Below are 21,654 nucleotides of genomic sequence, written 5' to 3'. Positions count from 1 at the left end.
TCCTACTCTACCTCACTCTGATAGGTACAGAGATCAGATGTGAAGTCCTACTCTACCTCACTATGATAGGTACAGAGATCAGATGTGAAATCCTACTCTACCACACTCTGATAGGTACAGAGATCAGATGTGAAGTCCTACTCTACCACACTCTGATAGGTACAGAGATCAGATGTGAAGTCCTACTCTACCTCACTCTGATAGGTACAGAGATCAGATGTGAAGTCCTACTCTACCACACTCTGATAGGTACAGAGATCAGATGTGAAGTCCTACTCTACCTCACTCTGATAGGTACCGAGATCAGATGTGAAGTCCTACTCTACCTCACTCTGATAGGTACAGAGATCAGATGTGAAGTCCTACTCTACCTCAGATGATAGGTACAGAGATCAGATGTGAAGTCCTACTCTACCTCACTATGATAGGTACAGAGATCAGATGTGAAATCCTATTCTACCACACTCTGATAGGTACAGACATCAGATGTGAAGTCCTACTCTACCTCACTCTGATAGGTACCGAGATCAGATGTGAAGTCCTACTCTACCTCACTCTGATAGGTACCGAGATCAGATGTGAAGTCCTACTCTACCTCACTCTGATAGGTACAGAGATCAGATGTGAAGTCCTACTCTACCTCACTCTGATAGTTACAGAGATCAGATGTGAAGTCCTACTCTACCTCACTCTGATAGGTACAGAGATCAGATGTGAAGTCCTACTCTACCACACTCTGATAGGTTACGAGATCAGATGTGAAGTCCTACTCTACCTCACTCTGATAGGTACAGAGATCAGATGTGAAGTCCTACTCTACCACACTCTGATAGGTACAGAGATCAGATGTGAAGTCCTACTCTACCTCACTCTGATAGGTACAGAGATCAGATGTGAAGTCCTACTCTACCACACTCCGATAGGTACAGAGATCAGATGTGAAGTCCTACTCTACCTCACTCCGATAGGTACAGAGATCAGATGTGAAGTCCTACTCTACCTCACTCCGATAGGTACAGAGATCAGATGTGAAGTCCTACTCTACCTCACTCCGATAGTTACAGAGATCAGATGTGAAGTCCTACTCTACCTCACTCCGATAGGTACAGAGATCAGATGTGAAGTCCTACTCTACCTCACTCCGATAGGTACAGTGATCAAATGTGAAGTCCTACTCTACCTCACTCTGATAGGTACAGAGATCAGATGTGAAGTCCTACTCTACCTCACTCCGATAGGTACAGAGATCAGATGTGAAGTCCTACTCTACCTCACTCTGATAGGTACAGAGATCAGATGTGAAGTCCTACTCTACCACACTCTAATAGGTACAGAGATCAGATGTGAAGTCCTACTCTACCTCACTCTGATAGGTACAGAGATCAGATGTGAAGTCCTACTCTACCTCACTCCGATAGGTACAGAGATCAGATGTGAAGTCCTACTCTACCTCACTCCGATAGTTACAGAGATCAGATGTGAAGTCCTACTCTACCTCACTCCGATAGGTACAGAGATCAGATGTGAGGTCCTACTCTACCTCACTCCGATAGGTACAGAGATCAAATGTGAAGTCCTACTCTACCTCACTCTGATAGGTACAGAGATCAGATGTGAAGTCCTACTCTACCTCACTCTGATAGGTACAGAGATCAGATGTGAAGTCCTACTCTACCTCACTCTGATAGGTACAGAGATCAGATGTGAAGTCCTACTCTACCACACTCTAATAGGTACAGAGATCAGATGTGAAGTCCTACTCTACCTCACTCTGATAGGTACAGAGATCAGATGTGAAGTCCTACTCTACCTCACTCTGATAGGTACAGAGATCAGATGTGAAGTCCTACTCTACCTCAGATGATAGGTACAGAGATCAGATGTGAAGTCCTACTCTACCTCACTATGATAGGTACAGAGATCAGATGTGAAATCCTATTCTACCACACTCTGATAGGTACAGACATCAGATGTGAAGTCCTACTCTACCTCACTCTGATAGGTACCGAGATCAGATGTGAAGTCCTACTCTACCTCACTCTGATAGGTACCGAGATCAGATGTGAAGTCCTACTCTACCTCACTCTGATAGGTACAGAGATCAGATGTGAAGTCCTACTCTACCTCACTCTGATAGTTACAGAGATCAGATGTGAAGTCCTACTCTACCTCACTCTGATAGGTACAGAGATCAGATGTGAAGTCCTACTCTACCACACTCTGATAGGTTACGAGATCAGATGTGAAGTCCTACTCTACCTCACTCTGATAGGTACAGAGATCAGATGTGAAGTCCTACTCTACCACACTCTGATAGGTACAGAGATCAGATGTGAAGTCCTACTCTACCTCACTCTGATAGGTACAGAGATCAGATGTGAAGTCCTACTCTACCACACTCCGATAGGTACAGAGATCAGATGTGAAGTCCTACTCTACCTCACTCCGATAGGTACAGAGATCAGATGTGAAGTCCTACTCTACCTCACTCCGATAGGTACAGAGATCAAATGTGAAGTCCTACTCTACCTCACTCTGATAGGTACAGAGATCAGATGTGAAGTCCTACTCTACCTCACTCCGATAGGTACAGAGATCAGATGTGAAGTCCTACTCTACCTCACTCTGATAGGTACAGAGATCAGATGTGAAGTCCTACTCTACCACACTCTAATAGGTACAGAGATCAGATGTGAAGTCCTACTCTACCTCACTCTGATAGGTACAGAGATCAGATGTGAAGTCCTACTCTACCTCACTCCGATAGGTACAGAGATCAGATGTGAAGTCCTACTCTACCTCACTCCGATAGTTACAGAGATCAGATGTGAAGTCCTACTCTACCTCACTCCGATAGGTACAGAGATCAGATGTGAAGTCCTACTCTACCTCACTCCGATAGGTACAGAGATCAAATGTGAAGTCCTACTCTACCTCACTCTGATAGGTACAGAGATCAGATGTGAAGTCCTACTCTACCTCACTCTGATAGGTACAGAGATCAGATGTGAAGTCCTACTCTACCTCACTCTGATAGGTACAGAGATCAGATGTGAAGTCCTACTCTACCACACTCTAATAGGTACAGAGATCAGATGTGAAGTCCTACTCTACCTCACTCTGATAGGTACAGAGATCAGATGTGAAGTCCTACTCTACCTCACTCTGATAGGTACAGAGTTCAGATGTGAAGTCCTACTCTACCTCAGATGATAGGTACAGAGATCAGATGTGAAGTCCTACTCTACCTCACTATGATAGGTAGAGAGATCAGATGTGAAGTCCTACTCTACCACACTCTGATAGGTACAGAGATCAGATGTGAAGTCCTACTCTACCGCACTCTGATAGGTACAGAGATCAGATGTGACGTCCTACTCTACCTCACTCTGATAGGTACCGAGATCAGATGTGAAGTCCTACTCTACCTCACTCTGATAGGTACAGAGATCAGATGTGCAGTACTACTCTACCTCACTCTGATAGGTACCGAGATCAGATGTGAAGTCCTACTCTAACTCACTCTGATAGGTACAGAGATCAGATGTGAAGTCCTACTCTACCTCAATCTGATAGGTACAGAGATCAGATGTGAAGTCCTACTCTACCTCACTCTGATAGGTTCAGAGATCAGATGTGAAGTCCTACTCTACCTCACTCTGATAGGTACAGAGATCAGATGTGAAATCCTACTCTACCACACTCTGATAGGTACAGAGATCAGATGTGAAGTCCTACTCTACCTCACTCTGATAGGTACAGAGATCAGATGTGAAGTCCTACTCTACCACACTCCGATAGGTACAGAGATCAGATGTGAAGTCCTACTCTACCTCACTCCGATAGGTACAGAGATCAGATGTGAAGTCCTACTCTACCTCACTCCGATAGGTACAGAGATCAGATGTGAAGTCCTACTCTACCTCACTCCGATAGTTACAGAGATCAGATGTGAAGTCCTACTCTACCTCACTCCGATAGGTACAGAGATCAGATGTGAAGTCCTACTCTACCTCACTCCGATAGGTACAGTGATCAAATGTGAAGTCCTACTCTACCACACTCTAATAGGTACAGAGATCAGATGTGAAGTCCTACTCTACCTCACTCTGATAGGTACAGAGATCAGATGTGAAGTCCTACTCTACCTCACTCCGATAGGTACAGAGATCAGATGTGAAGTCCTACTCTACCTCACTCCGATAGTTACAGAGATCAGATGTGAAGTCCTACTCTACCTCACTCCGATAGGTACAGAGATCAGATGTGAGGTCCTACTCTACCTCACTCCGATAGGTACAGAGATCAAATGTGAAGTCCTACTCTACCTCACTCTGATAGGTACAGAGATCAGATGTGAAGTCCTACTCTACCTCACTCTGATAGGTACAGAGATCAGATGTGAAGTCCTACTCTACCTCACTCTGATAGGTACAGAGATCAGATGTGAAGTCCTACTCTACCACACTCTAATAGGTACAGAGATCAGATGTGAAGTCCTACTCTACCTCACTCTGATAGGTACAGAGATCAGATGTGAAGTCCTACTCTACCTCACTATGATAGGTACAGAGATCAGATGTGAAATCCTACTCTACCACACTCTGATAGGTACAGAGATCAGATGTGAAGTCCTACTCTACCACACTCTGATAGGTACAGAGATCAGATGTGAAGTCCTACTCTACCTCACTCTGATAGGTACAGAGATCAGATGTGAAGTCCTACTCTACCACACTCTGATAGGTACAGAGATCAGATGTGAAGTCCTACTCTACCTCACTCTGATAGGTACCGAGATCAGATGTGAAGTCCTACTCTACCTCACTCTGATAGGTACAGAGATCAGATGTGAAGTCCTACTCTACCTCAGATGATAGGTACAGAGATCAGATGTGAAGTCCTACTCTACCTCACTATGATAGGTACAGAGATCAGATGTGAAATCCTATTCTACCACACTCTGATAGGTACAGACATCAGATGTGAAGTCCTACTCTACCTCACTCTGATAGGTACCGAGATCAGATGTGAAGTCCTACTCTACCTCACTCTGATAGGTACCGAGATCAGATGTGAAGTCCTACTCTACCTCACTCTGATAGGTACAGAGATCAGATGTGAAGTCCTACTCTACCTCACTCTGATAGTTACAGAGATCAGATGTGAAGTCCTACTCTACCTCACTCTGATAGGTACAGAGATCAGATGTGAAGTCCTACTCTACCACACTCTGATAGGTTACGAGATCAGATGTGAAGTCCTACTCTACCTCACTCTGATAGGTACAGAGATCAGATGTGAAGTCCTACTCTACCACACTCTGATAGGTACAGAGATCAGATGTGAAGTCCTACTCTACCTCACTCTGATAGGTACAGAGATCAGATGTGAAGTCCTACTCTACCACACTCCGATAGGTACAGAGATCAGATGTGAAGTCCTACTCTACCTCACTCCGATAGGTACAGAGATCAGATGTGAAGTCCTACTCTACCTCACTCCGATAGGTACAGAGATCAGATGTGAAGTCCTACTCTACCTCACTCCGATAGTTACAGAGATCAGATGTGAAGTCCTACTCTACCTCACTCCGATAGGTACAGAGATCAGATGTGAAGTCCTACTCTACCTCACTCCGATAGGTACAGTGATCAAATGTGAAGTCCTACTCTACCTCACTCTGATAGGTACAGAGATCAGATGTGAAGTCCTACTCTACCTCACTCCGATAGGTACAGAGATCAGATGTGAAGTCCTACTCTACCTCACTCTGATAGGTACAGAGATCAGATGTGAAGTCCTACTCTACCACACTCTAATAGGTACAGAGATCAGATGTGAAGTCCTACTCTACCTCACTCTGATAGGTACAGAGATCAGATGTGAAGTCCTACTCTACCTCACTCCGATAGGTACAGAGATCAGATGTGAAGTCCTACTCTACCTCACTCCGATAGTTACAGAGATCAGATGTGAAGTCCTACTCTACCTCACTCCGATAGGTACAGAGATCAGATGTGAAGTCCTACTCTACCTCACTCCGATAGGTACAGAGATCAAATGTGAAGTCCTACTCTACCTCACTCTGATAGGTACAGAGATCAGATGTGAAGTCCTACTCTACCTCACTCTGATAGGTACAGAGATCAGATGTGAAGTCCTACTCTACCTCACTCTGATAGGTACAGAGATCAGATGTGAAGTCCTACTCTACCACACTCTAATAGGTACAGAGATCAGATGTGAAGTCCTACTCTACCTCACTCTGATAGGTACAGAGATCAGATGTGAAGTCCTACTCTACCTCACTCTGATAGGTACAGAGATCAGATGTGAAGTCCTACTCTACCTCAGATGATAGGTACAGAGATCAGATGTGAAGTCCTACTCTACCTCACTATGATAGGTACAGAGATCAGATGTGAAGTCCTATTCTACCACACTCTGATAGGTACAGACATCAGATGTGAAGTCCTACTCTACCTCACTCTGATAGGTACCGAGATCAGATGTGAAGTCCTACTCTACCTCACTCTGATAGGTACCGAGATCAGATGTGAAGTCCTACTCTACCTCACTCTGATAGGTACAGAGATCAGATGTGAAGTCCTACTCTACCTCACTCTGATAGTTACAGAGATCAGATGTGAAGTCCTACTCTACCTCACTCTGATAGGTACAGAGATCAGATGTGAAGTCCTACTCTACCACACTCTGATAGGTTACGAGATCAGATGTGAAGTCCTACTCTACCTCACTCTGATAGGTACAGAGATCAGATGTGAAGTCCTACTCTACCACACTCTGATAGGTACAGAGATCAGATGTGAAGTCCTACTCTACCTCACTCTGATAGGTACAGAGATCAGATGTGAAGTCCTACTCTACCACACTCCGATAGGTACAGAGATCAGATGTGAAGTCCTACTCTACCTCACTCCGATAGGTACAGAGATCAGATGTGAAGTCCTACTCTACCTCACTCCGATAGGTACAGAGATCAAATGTGAAGTCCTACTCTACCTCACTCTGATAGGTACAGAGATCAGATGTGAAGTCCTACTCTACCTCACTCCGATAGGTACAGAGATCAGATGTGAAGTCCTACTCTACCTCACTCTGATAGGTACAGAGATCAGATGTGAAGTCCTACTCTACCACACTCTAATAGGTACAGAGATCAGATGTGAAGTCCTACTCTACCTCACTCTGATAGGTACAGAGATCAGATGTGAAGTCCTACTCTACCTCACTCCGATAGGTACAGAGATCAGATGTGAAGTCCTACTCTACCTCACTCCGATAGTTACAGAGATCAGATGTGAAGTCCTACTCTACCTCACTCCGATAGGTACAGAGATCAGATGTGAAGTCCTACTCTACCTCACTCCGATAGGTACAGAGATCAAATGTGAAGTCCTACTCTACCTCACTCTGATAGGTACAGAGATCAGATGTGAAGTCCTACTCTACCTCACTCTGATAGGTACAGAGATCAGATGTGAAGTCCTACTCTACCTCACTCTGATAGGTACAGAGATCAGATGTGAAGTCCTACTCTACCACACTCTAATAGGTACAGAGATCAGATGTGAAGTCCTACTCTACCTCACTCTGATAGGTACAGAGATCAGATGTGAAGTCCTACTCTACCTCACTCTGATAGGTACAGAGATCAGATGTGAAGTCCTACTCTACCTCAGATGATAGGTACAGAGATCAGATGTGAAGTCCTACTCTACCTCACTATGATAGGTAGAGAGATCAGATGTGAAGTCCTACTCTACCACACTCTGATAGGTACAGAGATCAGATGTGAAGTCCTACTCTACCGCACTCTGATAGGTACAGAGATCAGATGTGAAGTCCTACTCTACCTCACTCTGATAGGTACCGAGATCAGATGTGAAGTCCTACTCTACCTCACTCTGATAGGTACAGAGATCAGATGTGCAGTCCTACTCTACCTCACTCTGATAGGTACCGAGATCAGATGTGAAGTCCTACTCTACCTCACTCTGATAGGTACAGAGATCAGATGTGAAGTCCTACTCTACCTCACTCTGATAGGTACAGAGATCAGATGTGAAGTCCTACTCTACCTCACTCTGATAGGTTCAGAGATCAGATGTGAAGTCCTACTCTACCTCACTCTGATAGGTACAGAGATCAGATGTGAAATCCTACTCTACCACACTCTGATAGGTACAGAGATCAGATGTGAAGTCCTACTCTACCTCACTCTGATAGGTACAGAGATCAGATGTGAAGTCCTACTCTACCTCCCTCTGATAGGTACAGAGATCAGATGTGAAGTCCTACTCTACCTCAGATGATAGGTACAGAGATCAGATGTGAAGTCCTACTCTACCTCACTATGATAGGTACAGAGATCAGATGTGAAGTCCTACTCTACCACACTCTGATAGGTACAGAGATCAGATGTGAAGTCCTACTCTACCTCACTCTGATAGGTACAGAGATCAGATGTGAAGTCCTACTCTACCACACTCCGATAGGTACCGAGATCAGATGTGAAGTCCTACTCTACCTCACTCCGATAGGTATAGAGATCAGATGTGAAGTCCTACTCTACCTCACTCCGATAGGTACAGAGATCAGATGTGAAGTCCTACTCTACCTCACTCTGATAGGTACAGCGATCAGATGTGAAGTCCTACTCTACCTCACTCTGATAGGTACAGAGATCAGATGTGAAGACCTACTCTACCTCACTCTAATAGGTACAGAGATCAGATGTGAAGTCCTACTCTACCACACTCCGATAGGTACAGAGATCAGATGTGAAGTCCTACTCTACCTCACTCTGATAGGTACAGAGATCAGATGTGAAGTCCTACTCTACCTCACTCTGATAGGTACAGAGATCAGATGTGAAGTCCTACTCTACCACACTCCGATAGGTACAGAGATCAGATGTGAAGTCCTACTCTACCTCACTCCGATAGGTACAGAGATCAGATGTGAAGTCCTACTCTACCTCACTCCGATAGGTACAGAGATCAGATGTGAAGTCCTACTCTACCTCACTCTGATAGGTACAGAGATCAGATGTGAAGTCCTACTCTACCTCACTCTGATAGGTACAGAGATCAGATGTGAAGTCCTACTCTACCACACTCCGATAGGTACAGAGATCAGATGTGAAGTCCTACTCTACCTCAGTCCGATAGGTACAGAGATCAGATGTGAAGTCCTACTCTACCTCACTCCGATAGGTACAGCGATCAGATGTTAAGTGCTACTCTACCTCACTCCGATAGGTACAGAGATCAGATGTGAAGACCTACTCTACCTCACTCTGATAGGTACAGAGATCAGATGTGAAGTCCTACTCTATCACACTCTGATAGGTACAGAGATCAGATGTGAAGTCCTACTCTACCACACTCTGATAGGTACAGAGATCAGATGTGAAGTCCTACTCTACCACACTCTGATAGGTACAGAGATCAGATGTGAAGTCCTACTCTACCTCACTCTGATAGGTACAGAGATCAGATGTGAAGTCCTACTCTACCACACTCTGATAGGTACAGAGATCAGATGTGAAGTCCTACTCTACCTCACTCTGATAGGTACCGAGATCAGATGTGAAGTCCTACTCTACCTCACTCTGATAGGTACAGAGATCAGATGTGAAGTCCTACTCTACCTCAGGTGATAGGTACAGAGATCAGATGTGAAGTCCTACTCTACCTCACTATGATAGGTACAGAGATCAGATGTGAAATCCTACTCTACCACACTCTGATAGGTACAGAGATCAGATGTGAAGTCCTACTCTACCACACTCTGATAGGTACAGAGATCAGATGTGAAGTCCTACTCTACCTCACTCTGATAGGTACAGAGATCAGATGTGAAGTCCTACTCTACCACACTCTGATAGGTACAGAGATCAGATGTGAAGTCCTACTCTACCTCACTCTGATAGGTACCGAGATCAGATGTGAAGTCCTACTCTACCTCACTCTGATAGGTACAGAGATCAGATGTGAAGTCCTACTCTACCTCAGATGATAGGTACAGAGATCAGATGTGAAGTCCTACTCTACCTCACTATGATAGGTACAGAGATCAGATGTGAAATCCTATTCTACCACACTCTGATAGGTACAGACATCAGATGTGAAGTCCTACTCTACCTCACTCTGATAGGTACCGAGATCAGATGTGAAGTCCTACTCTACCTCACTCTGATAGGTACCGAGATCAGATGTGAAGTCCTACTCTACCTCACTCTGATAGGTACAGAGATCAGATGTGAAGTCCTACTCTACCTCACTCTGATAGTTACAGAGATCAGATGTGAAGTCCTACTCTACCTCACTCTGATAGGTACAGAGATCAGATGTGAAGTCCTACTCTACCACACTCTGATAGGTTACGAGATCAGATGTGAAGTCCTACTCTACCTCACTCTGATAGGTACAGAGATCAGATGTGAAGTCCTACTCTACCACACTCTGATAGGTACAGAGATCAGATGTGAAGTCCTACTCTACCTCACTCTGATAGGTACAGAGATCAGATGTGAAGTCCTACTCTACCACACTCCGATAGGTACAGAGATCAGATGTGAAGTCCTACTCTACCTCACTCCGATAGGTACAGAGATCAGATGTGAAGTCCTACTCTACCTCACTCCGATAGGTACAGAGATCAGATGTGAAGTCCTACTCTACCTCACTCCGATAGTTACAGAGATCAGATGTGAAGTCCTACTCTACCTCACTCCGATAGGTACAGAGATCAGATGTGAAGTCCTACTCTACCTCACTCCGATAGGTACAGAGATCAAATGTGAAGTCCTACTCTACCTCACTCTGATAGGTACAGAGATCAGATGTGAAGTCCTACTCTACCTCACTCCGATAGGTACAGAGATCAGATGTGAAGTCCTACTCTACCTCACTCTGATAGGTACAGAGATCAGATGTGAAGTCCTACTCTACCACACTCTAATAGGTACAGAGATCAGATGTGAAGTCCTACTCTACCTCACTCTGATAGGTACAGAGATCAGATGTGAAGTCCTACTCTACCTCACTCCGATAGGTACAGAGATCAGATGTGAAGTCCTACTCTACCTCACTCCGATAGTTACAGAGATCAGATGTGAAGTCCTACTCTACCTCACTCCGATAGGTACAGAGATCAGATGTGAAGTCCTACTCTACCTCACTCCGATAGGTACAGAGATCAAATGTGAAGTCCTACTCTACCTCACTCTGATAGGTACAGAGATCAGATGTGAAGTCCTACTCTACCTCACTCTGATAGGTACAGAGATCAGATGTGAAGTCCTACTCTACCTCACTCTGATAGGTACAGAGATCAGATGTGAAGTCCTACTCTACCACACTCTAATAGGTACAGAGATCAGATGTGAAGTCCTACTCTACCTCACTCTGATAGGTACAGAGATCAGATGTGAAGTCCTACTCTACCTCACTCTGATAGGTACAGAGATCAGATGTGAAGTCCTACTCTACCTCAGATGATAGGTACAGAGATCAGATGTGAAGTCCTACTCTACCTCACTCCGATAGGTACAGAGATCAGATGTGAAGTCCTACTCTACCTCACTCTGATAGGTACCGAGATCAGATGTGAAGTCCTACTGTACCTCACTCCGATAGGTACAGAGATCAGATGTGAAGTCCTACTCTACCTCACTCTGATAGGTACAGAGATCAGATGTGAAGTCCTACTCTACCTCACTCCGATAGGTACAGAGATCAGATGTGAAGTCCTACTCTACCTCACTCTGATAGGTACAGAGATCAGATGTGAAGTCCTACTCTACCTCACTCTGATAGGTACAGAGATCAGATGTGAAGTCCTACTCTACCTCACTCTGATAGGTACAGAGATCAGATGTGAAGTCCTACTCTACCTCACTCTGATAGGTACAGAGATCAGATGTGAAGTCCTACTCTACCACACTCCGATAGGTACAGAGATCAGATGTGAAGTCCTACTCTACCTCACTCCGATAGGTACAGAGATCAGATGTGAAGTCCTACTCTACCACACTCCGATAGGTACAGAGATCAGATGTGAAGTCCTACTCTACCACACTCCGATAGGTACAGAGATCAGATGTGAAGTGCTACTCTACCTCACTCCTATAGGTACAGAGATCAGATGTGAAGTCCTACTCTACCACACTCTGATAGGTACCGAGATCAGATGTGAAGTCCTACACTACCTCACTCCGATAGGTACAGAGATCAGATGTGAAGTCCTACTCTACCTCACTCTGATAGGTACAGAGATCAGATGTGAAGTCCTACTCTACCTCACTCTGATAGGTACCGAGATCAGATGTGAAGTCCTACTCTACCTCACTCCGATAGGTACAGAGATCAGATGTGAAGTCCTACTCTACCTCACTCTGATAGGTACCGAGATCAGATGTGAAGTCCTACTGTACCTCACTCCGATAGGTACAGAGATCAGATGTGAAGTCCTACTCTACCTCACTCTGATAGGTACAGAGATCAGATGTGAAGTCCTACTCTACCTCACTCCGATAGGTACAGAGATCAGATGTGAAGTCCTACTCTACCTCACTCTGATAGGTACAGAGATCAGATGTGAAGTCCTACTCTACCTCACTCTGATAGGTACAGAGATCAGATGTGAAGTCCTACTCTACCTCACTCTGATAGGTACAGAGATCAGATGTGAAGTCCTACTCTACCTCACTCTGATAGGTACAGAGATCAGATGTGAAGTCCTACTCTACCACACTCCGATAGGTACAGAGATCAGATGTGAAGTCCTACTCTACCTCACTCCGATAGGTACAGAGATCAGATGTGAAGTCCTACTCTACCACACTCCGATAGGTACAGAGATCAGATGTGAAGTCCTACTCTACCACACTCCGATAGGTACAGAGATCAGATGTGAAGTGCTACTCTACCTCACTCCTATAGGTACAGAGATCAGATGTGAAGTCCTACTCTACCACACTCTGATAGGTACCGAGATCAGATGTGAAGTCCTACACTACCTCACTCCGATAGGTACAGAGATCAGATGTGAAGTCCTACTCTACCTCACTCTGATAGGTACAGAGATCAGATGTGAAGTCCTACTCTACCTCACTCTGATAGGTACCGAGATCAGATGTGAAGTCCTACTCTACCTCACTCCGATAGGTACAGAGATCAGATGTGAAGTCCTACTCTACCACACTCCGATAGGTACAGAGATCAGATGTGAAGTCCTACTCTACCTCACTCCGATAGGTACAGAGATCAGATGTGAAGTCCTACTCTACCACACTCCGATAGGTACAGAGATCAGATGTGAAGTCCTACTCTACCTCACTCCGATAGGTACAGAGATCAGATGTGAAGTCCTACTCTACCTCACTCCGATAGATACAGCGATCAGATGTGAAGTCCTACTCTACCTCACTCTGATAGGTACAGAGATCAGATGTGAAGACCTACTCTACCTCACTCTGATAGGTACAGAGATCAGATGTGAAGTCCTACTCTACCACACTCTGATAGGTACAGAGATCAGATGTGAAGTCCTACTCTACCACACTCTGATAGGTACAGAGATCAGATGTGAAGTCCTACTCTACCACACTCTGATAGGTACAGAGGTCAGATGTGAAGTCCTACTCTACCTCACTCTGATAGGTACAGAGATCAGATGTGAAGTCCTACTCTACCACACTCCGATAGGTACCGAGATCAGATGTGAAGTCCTACTCTACCTCACTCCGATAGGTATAGAGATCAGATGTGAAGTCCTACTCTACCTCACTCCGATAGGTACAGAGATCAGATGTGAAGTCCTACTCTACCTCACTCTGATAGGTACAGCGATCAGATGTGAAGTCCTACTCTACCTCACTCCGATAGGTACAGAGATCAGATGTGAAGACCTACTCTACCTCACTCTGATAGGTACAGAGATCAGATGTGAAGTCCTACTCTACCACACTCCGATAGGTACAGAGATCAGATGTGAAGTCCTACTCTACCTCACTCTGATAGGTACAGAGATCAGATGTGAAGTCCTACTCTACCTCACTCTGATAGGTACAGAGATCAGATGTGAAGTCCTACTCTACCACACTCCGATAGGTACAGAGATCAGATGTGAAGTCCTACTCTACCTCACTCCGATAGGTACAGAGATCAGATGTGAAGTCCTACTCTACCTCACTCCGATAGGTACAGAGATCAGATGTGAAGTCCTACTCTACCTCACTCCGATAGGTACAGAGATCAGATGTGAAGTCCTACTCTACCTCACTCTGATAGGTACAGAGATCAGATGTGAAGTCCTACTCTACCACACTCCGATAGGTACAGAGATCAGATGTGAAGTCCTACTCTACCTCAGTCCGATAGGTACAGAGATCAGATGTGAAGTCCTACTCTACCTCACTCCGATAGGTACAGCGATCAGATGTTAAGTGCTACTCTACCTCACTCCGATAGGTACAGAGATCAGATGTGAAGACCTACTCTACCTCACTCTGATAGGTACAGAGATCAGATGTGAAGTCCTACTCTATCACACTCCGATAGGTACAGAGATCAGATGTGAAGTCCTACTCTACCACACTCTGATAGGTACAGAGATCAGATGTGAAGTCCTACTCTACCACACTCTGATAGGTACAGAGATCAGATGTGAAGTCCTACTCTACCTCACTCTGATAGGTACAGAGATCAGATGTGAAGTCCTACTCTACCACACTCTGATAGGTACAGAGATCAGATGTGAAGTCCTACTCTACCTCACTCTGATAGGTACCGAGATCAGATGTGAAGTCCTACTCTACCTCACTCTGATAGGTACAGAGATCAGATGTGAAGTCCTACTCTACCTCAGATGATAGGTACAGAGATCAGATGTGAAGTCCTACTCTACCTCACTATGATAGGTACAGAGATCAGATGTGAAATCCTACTCTACCACACTCTGATAGGTACAGAGATCAGATGTGAAGTCCTACTCTACCACACTCTGATAGGTACAGAGATCAGATGTGAAGTCCTACTCTACCTCACTCTGATAGGTACAGAGATCAGATGTGAAGTCCTACTCTACCACACTCTGATAGGTACAGAGATCAGATGTGAAGTCCTACTCTACCTCACTCTGATAGGTACCGAGATCAGATGTGAAGTCCTACTCTACCTCACTCTGATAGGTACAGAGATCAGATGTGAAGTCCTACTCTACCTCAGATGATAGGTACAGAGATCAGATGTGAAGTCCTACTCTACCTCACTATGATAGGTACAGAGATCAGATGTGAAATCCTATTCTACCACACTCTGATAGGTACAGACATCAGATGTGAAGTCCTACTCTACCTCACTCTGATAGGTACAGAGATCAGATGTGAAGTCCTACTCTACCTCACTCCGATAGGTACAGAGATCAGATGTGAAGTCCTACTCTACCTCACTCCGATAGGTACAGAGATCAGATGTGAAGTCCTACTCTACCTCACTCTGATAGGTACAGAGATCAGATGTGAAGTCCTACTCTACCACACTCTAATAGGTACAGAGATCAGATGTGAAGTCCTACTCTACCTCACTCTGATAGGTACAGAGATCAGATGTGAAGTCCTACTCTACCTCACTCCGATAGGTACAGAGATCAGATGTGAAGTCCTACTCTACCTCACTCCGATAGTTACAGAGATCAGATGTGAAGTCCTACTCTACCTCACTCCGATAGGTACAGAGATCAGATGTGAAGTCCTACTCTACCACACTCTAATAGGTACAGAGATCAGATGTGAAGTCCTACTCTACCTCACTCTGATAGGTACAGAGATCAGATGTGAAGTCCTACTCTACCTCACTCTGATAGGTACAGAGATCAGATGTGAAGTCCTACTCTACCTCAGATGATAGGTACAGAGATCAGATGTGAAGTCCTACTCTACCTCACTATGATAGGTAGAGAGATCAGATGTGAAGTCCTACTCTACCACACTCTGATAGGTACAGAGATCAGATGTGAAGTCCTACTCTACCGCACTCTGATAGGTACAGAGATCAGATGTGAAGTCCTACTCTACCTCACTCTGATAGGTACCGAGATCAGATGTGAAGTCCTACTCTACCTCACTCTGATAGGTACAGAGATCAGATGTGAAGTCCTACTCTACCTCACTCTGATAGGTACAGAGATCAGATGTGAAGTCCTACTCTACCTCACTATGATAGGTTCAGAGATCAGATGTGAAGTCCTACTCTACCTCACTCTGATAGGTACAGAGATCAGATGTGAAATCCTACTCTACCACACTCTGATAGGTACAGAGATCAGATGTGAAGTCCTACTCTACCTCACTCTGATAGGTACAGAGATCAGATGTGAAGTCCTACTCTACCTCCCTCTGATAGGTACAGAGATCAGATGTGAAGTCCTACTCTACCTCAGATGATAGGTACAGAGATCAGATGTGAAGTCCTACTCTACCTCACTATGATAGGTACAGAGATCAGATGTGAAGTCCTACTCTACCACACTCTGATATGTACAGAGATCAGATGTGAAGTCCTACTCTACCACAGTCTGATAGGTACAGAGATCTGATGTGAAGTCCTACTCTACCTCACTCTGATAGGTACAGAGATCAGATGTGAAGTCCTACTCTACCACACTCTGATAGGTACAGAGATCAGACGTGAAGTCCTACTCTACCTCACTCTGATAGGTACAGAGATCAGATGTGAAGTCCTACTCTACCTCACTCCGATAGGTACAGAGATCAGATGTGAAGTCCTACTCTACCTCACTCCGATAGGTACAGAGATCAGACGTGAAGTCCTACTCTACCTCACTCTGATAGGTACAGAGATCAGATGTGAAGTCCTACTCTACCTCACTCTGATAGGTACAGAGATCAGATGTGAAGTCCTACTCTACCTCACTCTGATAGGTACAGAGATCAGATGTGAAGTCCTACTCTACCTCAGATGATAGGTACAGAGATCAGATGTGAAGTCCTACTCTACCTCACTATGATAGGTAGAGAGATCAGATGTGAAGTCCTACTCTACCACACTCTGATAGGTACAGAGATCAGATGTGAAGTCCTACTCTACCGCACTCTGATAGGTACAGAGATCAGATGTGAAGTCCTACTCTACCTCACTCTGATAGGTACCGAGATCAGATGTGAAGTCCTACTCTACCTCACTCTGATAGGTACAGAGATCAGATGTGCAGTACTACTCTACCTCACTCTGATAGGTACCGAGATCAGATGTGAAGTCCTACTCTACCTCACTCTGATAGGTACAGAGATCAGATGTGAAGTCCTACTCTACCTCACTCTGATAGGTACAGAGATCAGATGTGAAGTCCTACTCTACCTCACTATGATAGGTTCAGAGATCAGATGTGAAGTCCTACTCTACCTCACTCTGATAGGTACAGAGATCAGATGTGAAATCCTACTCTACCACACTCTGATAGGTACAGAGATCAGATGTGAAGTCCTACTCTACCTCACTCTGATAGGTACAGAGATCAGATGTGAAGTCCTACTCTACCTCCCTCTGATAGGTACAGAGATCAGATGTGAAGTCCTACTCTACCTCAGATGATAGGTACAGAGATCAGATGTGAAGTCCTACTCTACCTCACTATGATAGGTACAGAGATCAGATGTGAAGTCCTACTCTACCACACTCTGATATGTACAGAGATCAGATGTGAAGTCCTACTCTACCACAGTCTGATAGGTACAGAGATCTGATGTGAAGTCCTACTCTACCTCACTCTGATAGGTACAGAGATCAGATGTGAAGTCCTACTCTACCACACTCTGATAGGTACAGAGATCAGACGTGAAGTCCTACTCTACCTCACTCTGATAGGTACAGAGATCAGATGTGAAGTCCTACTCTACCTCACTCCGATAGGTACAGAGATCAGACGTGAAGTCCTACTCTACCTCACTCTGATAGGTACAGAGATCAGATGTGAAGTCCTACTCTACCACGCTCTGATAGGTACAGAGATCAGATGTGAAGTCCTACTCTACCACACTCTGATAGGTACAGAGATCAGATGTGAAGTCCTACTCTACCACACTCTGATAGGTACAGAGATCAGATGTGAAGTCCTACTCTACCACACTCTGATAGGTACAGAGATCAGATGTGAAGTCCTACTCTACCACACTCTGATAGGTACAGAGATCAGATGTGAAGTCCTACTCTACCACACTCTTATAGGTACAGAGATCAGATGTGAAGTCCTACTCTACCTCAGATGATGTCTCAGGGAGGATTCCTGGGGTGAAATCAGAATACAGCAATCTCTTATTAATTACTTCAATAAAGTAATGTATTTCTGTTTAGATTTGTTTTCTAAATACTTCTGATATGACGAGCTCACACCAAACAAATGGGGTTATTAATGTATTTTATTTAACCTTTATTTATGCAGGGGGAACCCCATTGAGACCAAGGTCTATTTTTTGAGGGAGCCCTTCATATAGTCCAATAAATGAGGTGAAATGACAAGGAGCATAGGAAACACAAATAAATACAAAGATGAATGGGTTCCATACCCTCATTCCAAAAACACATATTGCATGTCTTCCTGCTCATCTCCCCGAACTGACAAAACATTACTCTATTTTAAATGATAGTGATGCAAACTGAGAGGTATAGGGAGATCACATGACATAATATTGGTGTGCTATCTCTATCTAAAGCAGGCAGTTGTATAAGAGTTCAGAAGAGGACTATGTGCATGCATGCATGAATTCAGGGAAAACATTTGCCAGCCCCATCCACAAAGGCGTGATTAAAATCCCTCCTGGCCATGGGTAAACATAATTTCATTTTCTCACATGGCCTGAACATGGGTTAGTCAGTATCTCCAGTGGCTTCCATCAACATAAAAGGTGTAATCTTCAATATATCCTGCTGTTCATTGGTCATTTCAATGAAAGCATCTCCAGCCCCATCCCTCAGCTTAATAGCAAACTACGTGACTGGGCTGCAGTTTTTGTTGTTTTTCCAATGAAGTATCTTTTCTAATTGAAGAGGATGGATGTGTTGAATGTTAATCTAATCACTCTACAGTACAGAACAGTGTGGAAGTCTTGGATTTGGAAGGAGCTGACATGTGCTCAACTGTTTCCCCTTCTTTGCGTAATAACACTCAGATTACCACAGCTCAAAAACATGAAATACAGAAACCAGAGAGTGTCTGAATTGACATCAGCTTAATCCTCTCACTACCCACTGTACATGTCACTTCCCTTTCACAAAGCTTATTAAGGCTACTTCTTAATTCACTAATCCTCTTTTTCATGAATTCACGCCCAAATTCAGGCTGTTGCTTTATCTGCTTAGAGGAAGAATAGTGATGGACAAGCACGCGCACACACACACACACACTCGCATACACACACACACGCACGCACACACACACTCACACACACACGCACGCATACACACACACGCACACACACACGCACGCACACACACACACACACACTCGCTTGCACGCATGCACAAACACACACACACACAGTTTTGTATTGCTATCCTTTTGGGGACCAAATAATTGATTCTCATCCAAAATCATATTTTCCCTAACCCCTAACCCCTAACCCTAACTCTAACCTTAACCCAAAGCCTAACCTTGACTCCAAACCCCTAACCCTAAAACTATACGTACTGTAACCCTAACTCCTACCCCTAACCCTTAACCTCAACCTAACTCTAACCCCTAATCATTTTACCTTGTCCCTGAGCTGATTATCGATTATGGCAGCCCCCCCGCACCTCTCTGATTGAGGACACATTTCAGTTGAATACATTCAGTTGAACAACTGACTAGATATCGCCCTTTCCCTAACCCTAACCTTCATTCTATCCCTAACCTTCATTCTAACCCTAACCTTCATTTGAACCCTAAACCTAACCCCTAAGCCTAAAATAGCATTTTTCCTTATGGGGACCAGCAGATACTTACCCCATCCCTGAATTTTTCTTGTTTTACTATCCTTGTGAGGACCTCTGGTACCAACAAGGATAGTTAAACAAAAACATACACACACACACACACACACAAACACTCCCTCTCCGTGTAGATAGCTCGACCTTGCTTCACGTGCCTTCCTGTTCGATCACTAGCATACTAATGAATGTGTGCTGCAGGCAGAGAAATGCAGAGCCATGGATTTGTGTCAGTCAGTCAGTCAACCTGGTTCTCTGGTTCCCAATCTGTCTGTCTGTCTGCCTGCCTGCCTGCCTGCCTGCCTGCCTGCCTGCCTGCCTGCCTGCCTGCCTGCCTGCCTGCCTGCCTGCCTGCCTGTCTGCCTGTCTGTCTGTCTGTCTGTCTGTCTGTCTGTCTGTCTGTCTGTCTGTCTGTCTGTCTGTCTGTCTGTCTGTCTGTCTGTCGTTCCTGTCGTTCCTTTGCTGCAGTCATGGGATTCTAACCAACGCTCTTATTCACTTAATGCTCAGGGCAGGGTACCGTTACTGTTCAGGACAGGGTACCGTTACTGTTCAGGACAGGGTACCATTACTGTTCAGGACAGGGTACCATTACTGTTCAGGACAGGGTACCGTTACTGTTCAGGACAGGGTACCGTTACTGTTCAGGACAGGGTACCATTACTGTTCAGGACAGGGTACCATTACTGTTCAAGACAGGGTACCATTACTGTTCAAGACAGGGTACCATTAGTGTTCAAGACAGGGTACCATTAGTGTTCAGGACAGGGTACCATTACTGTTCAGGACAGGGTACCATTACTGTTCAAGACAGGGTACCATTAGTGTTCAGGACAGGGTACCATTACTGTTCAAGACAGGGTACCATTACTGTTCAAGACAGGGTACCATTACTGTTCAGGACAGGGTACCATTACTGTTCAGGACAGGGTACCATTACTGTTCAAGACAGGGTACCATTACTGTTCAGGACAGGGTACCATTAGTGTTCAAGACAGGGTACCATTAGTGTTCAGGACAGGGTACCATTACTTTTCAGGACAGGGTACCATTACTGTTCAAGACAGAGTACCATTACTGTTCAGGACAGGGCAACCGTTACTGTTCAGGACAGGGTACCATTAGTGTTCAAGACAGGGTACCATTACTGTTCAGGACAGGGTCCCATTACTGTTCAGGACAGGGAACCATTAGTGTTCAGGACAGGGTACCATTACTGTTCAGGACAGGGTACCATTAGTGTTCAGGACAGGGTACCATTACTGCTCAGGACAGGGTCCCATTACAATATGTATTTGTCTAACTAACCAATATACCATTTAGCAGAAGCTTTATATATGTATGCTGTAGTTGTATGTAGTTGTAGTGCTCATGGCAAACGGATAATATATTAATGGAGTGTAGTACAATCTTTGGTTTATAAGGTATTATGTAGACTGAAAGTGCAGTTCAGATTTACTGTTTTATACCTGAGTAGAATTGTTAAATGATACTGTGCTGCTTTTGTGACAGCTTTTATGTGATCAAACTGTGGTGCATTATGGGAATCACAGAATTGACACAGTCAATTCTTCTAATAATCTTAGGCCCATATGTGCTGATCTAGGATCGGGTCCTCCTCGTCCATATAACCTCA

The 21,654-nt window shown here is 44.6% G+C and overlaps 1 protein-coding gene across 5 annotated transcripts in view; it reads left to right on the top strand.

Moving 5' to 3' along the window:
• LOC106560286 (adhesion G protein-coupled receptor B3) overlaps positions 1–21,654 on the top strand; it is a 352,944-nt gene that overhangs the window by 290,016 nt on the left and 41,274 nt on the right. The gene's annotated exons all lie outside the window — the stretch shown is intronic.

The sequence above is a fragment of the Salmo salar genome, chromosome 18 (genome assembly GCF_965601325.2).
Source record: "Salmo salar chromosome 18, fSalSal1, whole genome shotgun sequence".
Classification (NCBI taxonomy): domain Eukaryota; kingdom Metazoa; phylum Chordata; class Actinopteri; order Salmoniformes; family Salmonidae; genus Salmo; species Salmo salar.
This window is presented reverse-complemented; position numbering and strand designations above follow the sequence as displayed.